The sequence below is a fragment of the Schistocerca nitens genome, chromosome 5 (genome assembly GCF_023898315.1).
Source record: "Schistocerca nitens isolate TAMUIC-IGC-003100 chromosome 5, iqSchNite1.1, whole genome shotgun sequence".
In the NCBI taxonomy this organism is placed as follows: Eukaryota; Metazoa; Arthropoda; class Insecta; order Orthoptera; family Acrididae; genus Schistocerca; species Schistocerca nitens.
The window spans coordinates 350,303,316-350,313,694 of record NC_064618.1 but is presented as its reverse complement, the minus strand read 5'-3'; positions in this window follow the sequence as shown (position 1 = coordinate 350,313,694).

The following is a 10,379-nucleotide window of genomic DNA, read 5'->3' as shown; positions in this document are numbered from 1 at the left end:
TGCTCTTTTCTTATAGCATCACACTGCCTATGTAACAACAGAGGCTCTCTTTTCAGTTACTGCTTTGTGTTCTTTGTGTGGTACTAAGATACCTCACAGGGAAAGCTGAAATCATGTGTTACAACAAAAACTGATTTTTGTCATTCCTAAAACAATAACTGTATCTGCTTGTATGCCATTTTCAGTTGAGAAAGAAACAAGAAAAGTTAAGCAAGACACAGAACTACTTTCAATGAAAATAAAAGAGCTTAAAAATTGTCAAAATGATCTCGTAAATGAAATAAGCCAGAAGAAATGTGAACTGGAAATGTTACAACAGAAAGAGTCACTATTGAAGGAAATGTGTTCTAAGAAAGAAACAAATTTCCAAAAGGAAGAAAGTAGTTTGGTAAGTTCTTCTGCAACCACTAACTTTTTTTTGTGCATTTTAGATAACTGATTCAATTTATAAATCCACAAACATGTTCTCTCAAGAGATAATTCTGTTGTAGGATGAAATGCAGAGAGCAGTATGGGAACATCGAGAGAAATTTTGTGAGAAGGTGAAGGAATTCTTCAAAAGGAGCTGGCTCTCTGCCTTATCTAACATACATTCTGCGAGTCAGTCATTAATTGTTAAAACATATTTACAATCACTAACTGTTAACGCTACAGAAGGTGAGATTTCTGAAGACTGGATTATATTTAGAACCAAATGTATACCTGAAAATCATTAACAAGATTTATTTGCAGAGAAATTTTGTGTCATTTGTCATGCTACTGAACACAGAGGGTCATCAGTGATGACAGGAGAAGAAATTTGCACTACAGCCCTTACTCTGAAATCAGGTATTGATGCATAGTAGTGTTAAATCCCAATCTGAACCATAGACAAAGAGGCAACATCTGTGTTGAAATCATTTTTCTATCCTGTATTATTATTGTGTAAGCCAGAGCAGAAATGAAATGAATTAGTATTACTAGCAAAAAATATGTGTTGGATGCAAACCAACCTAACCTCTTTTACTGTGGCATCAAACATTTTCATGTATTGCATAATGTTCATTGTATGACAGTTTAACTCCAAGAAACTGGTCAAAAAATCCAAACAAATCATGCAAACATAATCTTTTATAAATACTTTTAATTATCATTCACAGATAAAGTTATCTATCATGAATAATTTTCATTTCCTCTTGTAATCAATTTTCATCATAAGAAGTTTTGGTGTTTAAAACCATCATTTCACTTATATAGCACAATTGTTGCTAAATAATCCTCTTTACAATCTGTTCTGTCAAAAAAAATTATTTAAAAATCTGTTTGTTCTTTTCCCTCATCAAACAAAACATTTTTATTTGAATACCTTAAGCAGATCCTGATGGTCATAATGATCATACTACCAAAGAATAGTCAGGAATGGCAATCAGCAAGAGAAATATTTGTACGGTTTTCATGTTGGATGTTGTAATACAACAAATGTGAGGAATGATGCTTTTCACTTCTGCAGATACAGTGATGTTTATCTGGAAAAACTGAGCTGATTTGACAATAGTTCAGATGAGCAATTGGATTCATGTTTCCTGATGGAAAGTCGTCAAGTGAAACAGAAGTGACATTTGGGTTCCCCAAAAAATATTATAGGCCCTCTGTTGTTACTAATCTATATAAATGATTTAGGAGGTAATTTGAGCAGTCCTCTTAGATTGAATGCAGATGATGCTGTCGTTTACCATCTAGTAAAGTCACCAGAATATCAAAACAACTTGCAAAATGATAGTATTATAAAAAGGAAAGATTGCTGCTCACAGTGTAGAGGAGGTGTTGAGTTGCAGACAGACACAATAAAAAGACTGCCACACATGTTGAGATTTTGGCCAAAATGCCTTATTCTAAAACAGACTACACACACACACACTCATTCAAGCATAACTCACACACCCATGATCACTATATCTGGCCTCCAGTGGCATGAGAGTGGTCGTCTGTGTGTGTGTGTAAGAGAGAGAGAGAAAGAAAGTTGTGCTTGTGTGAATGTGTGTGTGTTGTCTACTTTAGGAAAAAACCTTTTGTTAAAAGCTCTTGTATGGCAGTCTCTTTGTTGTATCTGTCTGCAACTTAATATCTCCTCTGTATGGTGACTAGTAATCTTTTCTTTTCATAATACTGTCACTATTCCATCCTGATTTTCCATTGTTCGATTGCAAAATTATTTAGATGAGATCTCTGTTTAGTGCAAAAGGTGGCAATTGACTCTAAATAATCAAAAATGTGATATCATCCACATGACTACTAAAAGGAGTACATCAAATTTTGGTTACACAATAAATAACACACATCTAAAGGCTGTCAATTTAACTAAATACCTAGGGATTGGAATTGCAAACAACCTAAACTGCAATCATCACATAGATAATGTTGTGGGGAAAGCAAATCAAAATGAATTTGAAATGAGCGTATGGCATCTTTGGCCAGGAGGCCCCATCAGGGTAAGTTCAGCTGCCAGGTGCAAGTCTTATTTCAGTCGACGCCACACTGGGTGACTTGAGGATGAAATGATGATGAGGACAACACAACATCCAGTCCCCAAGCAGAGAAAATCTCCAACCCGGCCAGGAATCGAACCTGGGCCCGCTCAGATGGGAGGCGAGCACGTTACCATCCAGCTAAGCAGGCAGACAGCAAATCAAAGACTGTATTTTATTGGCAGAAAGCTTAGAAGATGCAGCACGTCCTCTAAGGAGACTGTCTGCACTACATTTGTCCTTCCACTTTTGGAGTATTGCTGCACAGTGTTGGACTCTTTCCAGATAGGATGACATAGGACACCACAAAAGTTCAAAGAAGGGCAGCTCATTTCGTATTATCACAAAACAGTGGAGAGAGTGTCATGGATATGACATGCGTGTTGGGGTGGCAGTCATTAAAACAATGACATATTTCACTGCAGCAAGATCATTTCACAAAATTTCAATCACTAACTGTCTCCTCCTAATGTGAAAATATTTTGTTGTTGGCTACCTACATAGTGAAAAATGATACAATAGCTAAGAGAAATCAGAGCTTGAATGAAAAGATTCAAGTGTTCATTTTTCCTGTGTCCTGTTTGAGACTGTAACAGTAAAGAAATAGTCTGAAGATGCATTTCATTGCAGTACCAGGCATTTAATTGGGAATTACAGAATAATCATGTAGGTATAGAAGAGTAGCACTTTTGTGCACTGCACATTGCAGTAGAATTTAAATCTTCTGTAAAATGAAAAATGAAATGAAGTCCCATGCTTCTTTACAGAGCGTAGGGGAACGATGCAGGAGACCCGCACCGCCTTACTAGGCAAGGTCCTAATGGAGGTGGTTTGCCGTTGCCTTCCTCCGACCGTAATGGGGATGAATGATGATGATGAAGACAACACAACAACACCCAGTCATCTTGAGGCAGGAAAAATCCCTGACCCCGCCGGGAATCGAACCCAGGACCCTGTGCTCGGGAAGCGAGAACGCTACCGCGAGACCACGAGGGGCGGACAAAAAAATCTTCTGTATCCGTGAAAATATCTAGGAGATACTGCAAATCTGATAGCTTCAATCTATCTTCAGTAGCTTCAATGCTTTGGTGACTGTGGAATAAAGATTCTGACAATCTTAGAAGTTCAGTACATAAGGTGCAAGCTAAGTCTAGAAAAGAAAGCATTAAGAAGACCAACATAGTCTTATTGTGTTATAGTAGCAATGGGAAAGGACTGTTAGAGTTGGTACAGATCTCTTAGAGAAGTGGTGGTCACGTAACTAGCGTTCTTAAGCCAATTTCTGGGCTTAGTGATGTCACCTGTGGATCTAAGCTTGTTTGGGAAGGATCCTGGAAAAGAAGATCATGCAGTAGTTGCAGGGGATGGTCGGAAACTCTTAGTCTTGTGGTTAGTATTGCTGCCTCTTGCTCTCAGGGCTCAGGGTTGGGGATTTTCTCCACTCGGGACTGTGTGTATGTGTTGCCCTCGTCTTCATTTCATCATCATTGACACGCAAGTAGCTGAAGTCCATCAACTAAAAAGAGTTGCACCAGAGTGCCGAATTCCCCAGAAGGAGGATCCTGGCCACAGATGCCATATGCACTTTTTTTTTTTTTTTTTTTTTATAGATTTCCAATGATTTTTTATTTTTAAGCATGGGATGCAGGTAACAATTTGGATTGTAACCATAATTAGAAAATTAAGGACGACATCAGTCACACTGATGAGAATTCACCTCACACTAGTGTGACAATCTTCCCACTTTTGAATGGCGTGATGTGCCCTGGATGGAGTATTTCGTGGAACCTGTTAATACAGCACTTGAAAAATTTCTCAAGGGAGTGGTATGTTTACACACGAATGTGATTCATGCATCACCCTGTAGTTTATTTGATTGTCAGTCTTTGGCGGTCTCATGTCATTTTGATGTTTTGTATTACATCCCTGTTATCAAGTTGATGGACTGACATTCATTAAATAATGTACATACACCTCAGAATGTAGTTTTCAGTCTCAATCACGTTTATTGTAACACACTTTTGCTTTTATGATGATCAGCTTTGTAACAGTAATGAGTTTTAAAAATTATGCTAGTTAAGTAAGCTACACTCATTAACAAACGATATTACATTTCATAGATGACACATTAGATCACAGTTACTCAGATAAGGTGCATGTAAATACTTCTTCCACACACTAGTTCAAAGTTGCCTAACATTCACACAACATCCAATATTATCAGGCCAATTATAAGTTCCCATGAGTGGCTTACATAGTGCTCACAAATTTCAGTATCAGACTCTGACTAGCTCCCAAATCAATCATACATTTTGATTGGTAGCAATCATGAGATGTTAACACTTTAACCAATAGACACTGATTAACTGAAGCATTGTTCTCCACAACTATTTATGAAAGTGTATTATTACATTCTGATTTATATTAGGAAAGAGAGCAAAACTAGTGGACATGAAATTATAATGAGCAGAGAAGTAAACCTGTTTAACTCTGGGTTGGATAACATGGAAACTGGTGAATTTATCAAAACTATGTTGTGAATATTATGTATAGCCATACAGAAATTCACATATCCTGCCAAAAAATAATAAAATCTGAAATTTTCTAGAGCACAGAAATAGCAAAACTAATAAGTTTTCAACTCTGAATGGGCGTTTTTGAAAGCAGAAAAATCAGGGCTACAAAACTATGGGACTAAATTTTGGAAGTACCGGTAGGTAACCACCAGTTAAAAATTGAACATTCAAAATATGAAAATTGTAATTACAAATAACTTTTAAAATAGCAAGTTTTAGAAAAAGATAAGATGTTTACTAATAAGGGGAACATATGGGCTTCGACCTGAGGTACAGCACCTATTAGCTCACTACAAATTTTATCTTCACATGTTTGGGAAACATCTTACTTCACAAAAATCTCTGTACGTAAATTATTTCCATGTAATTTAACTACAGTATTATTGTTTGTGATTGAGAAACTGTATCTTAAACAATTAATTCTGATGAAATAAGGCCTCAGTACGAAATTAACTAGTATAGATGATTTCCTCATGTACCTTCTTTTATGTAAAACGTGGTCAATTAAAGAAAAACAATTGTATTACTGAGAGGAATGGTACAACATGGTACAACAACAAGTGTATGGTTTGACCTTGTGCTGTTACACCACAGTGCCACCCTCCCTCCATATGGATTAGACATAGAGCTATTACCAATAAGTAGCTGGATAATCCAGTGCAAAAAAAAAAAAAAAAAAAAAAAAAAAAAAAAAAAAAAAAAAAAATCACAGTGCCATATTAAGAATTTTTTTAAATCACTAAAATGTTTAAGTGATTTAGCACATTTCCTTTCATTCTTGTTATATCCTTGATGTAAACATCTAACATAGTTTTCCACGATCCCTATCTTTTATAAGGACTGAGCAAAATTTCACTTTTTAAACATGTTGCAGTCACTGCATTATTGATCCCTTTTTCCAGAAGACCTTTACTTATCTCAAGCCCCAATATCGAACAGTCCTTGGGGAGAGCCCTTTCTAGGCCTTTATGTTGCTGTCAACATGTTACTCAGTGTCCATACTGGTGAGTACGTGGAGAAACAAGCAAATAAACTTACATTAGCAATCAACATTCCAAATCTACAATATACATGCAAAATAATTTAAAGTTCCTGTCACAAGCAGGTAGTATTTATTATATTTTGCAGTTTTATATCACAAGTTCTCAATTAAGCATTTGGGATCTGTACTAGAGACGCAAATGGTCTCATACTTAAAGCAAATTACTGTATTTCCAAATGCCATTATTACTGTCTGTCGTTAATTTCTTCCGTGTTTTCACACATTTCGTTGTTTATTCATATTAATTGCTTAGATTCTTTTTTCATAACAAACAACCACCTGAAATCATTAGTACAAAAGCATCAATGACATTTTCACATCATACAGGAGGTAAGCACAACAGTATTCTGAAAACAAAATTTACAGCAGAGTATACCAAATAAAATGTTAAACATTTCATGATTTCATTCAGCACTTGTAACTATCTTCGCTGGATTCTTTAGATATTATTGGTGGATTTTATAACAAGATATTTATTTCCAACATTTAATTAGCATACAGAACAACACGAGAGAATGATATCTCTAATACACATAGCAACTAAGGAAAAACAAAGAATGAACAACATTAGGGGTCATGTAACACTGATAAAATGCAATACAAACCTCTGACTTGGAACACTTTGCATCGCGATACTTGTCACTATGTGCCATGTCACTGCAGCATTCCCCTCCCCAGTATCAATGATACTGCCAGTTGAATCTCACGTGGCACTTCAACCACCTAACAACTTGCTTGGTTTCATCCATTGAGGTGTCACCACTGTTGTTGCTCGACATTAGTTGTGATGCACCTGTCATAGGATGCAGAGCTGGGAGCAAAGTTGGTGTATCTGTGAGTTGGTGTAGGAGGTGCAATAAAAGGGATTTAACCTGTTGACTGAAATTAGAGTAGGAATTCCTCCAGTGCCTAACTTAAAGTGCTGCTCACCTCTGCTGAGCATGTTGTAAGGTCCATAATAAGATGGTTGTAAATGTTTATGCATGGCATCATTTTGAGAAAACAACCTGCTTGTATTTTGATGACTCGCTGAAAACAAATTGATGGCAAGACTGCTGTGTCTTCATTATCACTGGTTGCATCTGCTTTATGAGCAGCTTAGTAACAAAGTCCAATGCTTCGATAACATCAGTTAGAGTGCTGTCAAAGTATTTACCTGGTTGGTGAACTGGTTGTCCGTGTACCAGTTTGGCTACCATGGCTCCTAAATCCTTCTTTATAAACACGAAGATGCCCAATAGAGTGATGAGTAGATTTTCTGTCCAGTGCTGCAAACGGTGACAAAATAATGGTGCCCTCACATCTCAATGAAATTGTTCCATCAGTCCATTTGCTGCTGGGCGGTACACTTTGGTTCTAATCCTCTTTGTGCCCAACAGCGTTGTGAGAGCCTTGAACAAGTATGAGACAAATTTTCAGCCCTGATCTGTGGTGATATATAAAGGAACCCCAAAGTGGGTGGTGCACCCACAAACAAAGCTGGTAGCAACTGCCTCGTCTGTGATATCTGCCATCAGGAAAATCTGCAGCCAGTGTGTAAACTAATCAAATGTGGTAAGACAGTAGGTGAATCCTTCAGATGGAGGCAAAAATCCCTTTATATCCAGATGCATGTGTTCAAAATGTTGACTGGGCAATAGGAATGTACCAAGTGGTGCATGAACATGTCGAGTAATTTTACTGCGCTGACAGGTGGTGCATTGATGCAAATAAATCTTGCAATCTACACTTAAACTCAGCCGCACAAAAGCTCATTCAACGAAACTGATAGTGCCGTGCACCCACAGGTGTGACAGTTGATGTCATGAATTGGCTTGTTGTTGGAAACATGTTGTCTCAAAAAAGTATCCACTTAATGTTAACATGCCACAATATATCCATGCATTTTCTGCCAGGAGCTGGGCATGCCTTAATTATAAAATGGAAAGTTATACTAAAATATCTTGTAACTCTGGATCAAGCTGCACTGCTGCAAGAGCTTCATAATCCATGGCACTCTTGATCTCTTGGATGTGAGATAAAGTGATGGCTTCTCCCTGTTGATGTTTATGATTTTGCTCATGAATTGCCCATTATAATCTAGCTGATGGAGCTGGTACTGCAAAGCTTTACGATCCTTTGTCAAAATGTCTACATGAGAGGCCTATGGTCAGTAATCATGGTAAATTGTTGCCCCTCCAGCATGTTTCAAAACTTTTTAATGTCACATATGCAGCATATACTCTGAGGTGACAAAAGGCATAGTTTAGTGATATGCGCACGTACAGATGGTGTTAGTATATCACGTACACAAGGTATAAGGGAACAGTGCATTGATGGAGCTGACATTTGCTGTCAAGTGATTCTTGTGATAATGTTATAGCCACAAACGGGAATTAACAGACTTCGAATGCTGAACGGTAATTGGAGCTAGACACATGGGGTGTTCTGTTTTGGAAGTTGTTAGGGAATTCAATATTCTGAGACCCATAGTGTCAAGTGCGTGCCAAGAGTACCAGATTTAAGGCATTACATCTCACCACAAACAATGCAGTGTTGGACAGTCTTCACTTAAAAACCAAGAGGAGCAGCATATGTGTAGAGTTGTCAGTGCCAACAGACAAGCAGTACTGGATGAAATAAGTGCAGAAAGCAATGTGGGGTATATGATGAATGTACCTGTTAGAACAGTGCAGGGTATATACAACCTGGGACAACCGGGAGATCTGGGAAAAACCCGGGAATTTTTTCATCCGGGAGAAAACCGGGAAAACCCGCAAATTTTTTAGAACTCCGGGAATTTTTCATTGTTTTAGTTTTCAGTTAAATTTTTGTAACTTTGACTGGTAAAATCCAATAATCTAACAAAGAATATTACTGTATCTCACTACTGCAGAATAATACTGCAGCAATAAAAAACAAACAAGAGAAAAAAACGAAAATAAAACTTAAGTTGCAAAGGAAATGCACCAATACAACAACAAAACATAGTGCTCATACAAGCATCTGCCGACAGCAAAATGTGTCAAAGGCTTTAGGAAGCTATGCAATATAATATAATAACAAATTGCCTACGATGAGCGTGACATCACAATTGTTTACATTAGATTCGTTTGAGCGGTTACGAGTGAGCTTATGCGCATGTGCAGTTGAGTCACGTATGGGTAGTACCTTCTACCGCTTCTGGCTACAGAAGTGTGGCAGTTAGCTGTATAAGGAATAGCAGCAAGCAGCCAGATGCTATCCAGAAAAATTTTACTGGTGCGCCTAAGCTGCCAGATTCGCTTGGTTTTTGTACATTTTTGAACAAATTCTAAGTTGATTTCTGAATGAATTGATTTTTGAACGTGTGCATAGTGCACGTGATGTCTCTGCCAGGGGAATCCCCCTCTCATCTAGAAATAAACTTTCCTGCAGACAAAAGGGGACAGGTCTATACGAGCTGAGTGGAATAAAGTTGAACGGGTGAATGCCAATCACTTTTTATGTGGTTGACTTGGTTTGTAAATTATCAGCATTGTTATAATTACTAACGAATTCCATAGATTCAGTCTACCAGAGTGGAAATAAACGACTAACAGGAATAACAGTCAACAAAGGTTACGTATTGTCTTCTCCGTGTATCCAAGAAACTAAAATTTTTGGCCAGACCACTACACTACTAAGGGCCAGTTATACAGTTCCCAGCTAGCAGCTGCTGAAGTTCTATTCTGGGAGTAGTGCAGAAAACATGTTGTACGAACACGTAATAATGCCTAACCGGAGAATAAATGCGGGATAACTAAAGCGGTGATTGTGGCAGGGTTAGTGAAGTTATCCAGAGAATAAGTTTTGACACTGCCAGGAATAGTTACAGAATTAGTGATGACAAGATTGTTTGTTAGAACGAGGAAGGAGAAGAAACGGACTCACACAAATTATGGAAGAATATGACGATTCCAAATTTATATAAAAATTTCGTACTCCTACTTTTCAGTCTCATGCTTCAGAAGCTAGAGAATATGAATGAAATGTGGAACTATTTCTTGACATAAAACTTCTTGCTTATAGTAGGCCTAATAGGCATTTGATATTGGTACTTCATGAATTATATTCCGCCGTGTTATAAAAATGACCATTTTTGTCAAAACAGTCTCGTTTATTTGGTGTGTGTAACAATTGCTGCAATATTAGGCAGGCCTCTTTCGTTTTATCTAGCAGACAGTGACAAAATACACATAACCAGATTGAGGAACCATACCAGTCTTGGGTACAATTTTTATTAACAGCTTTTCTCGT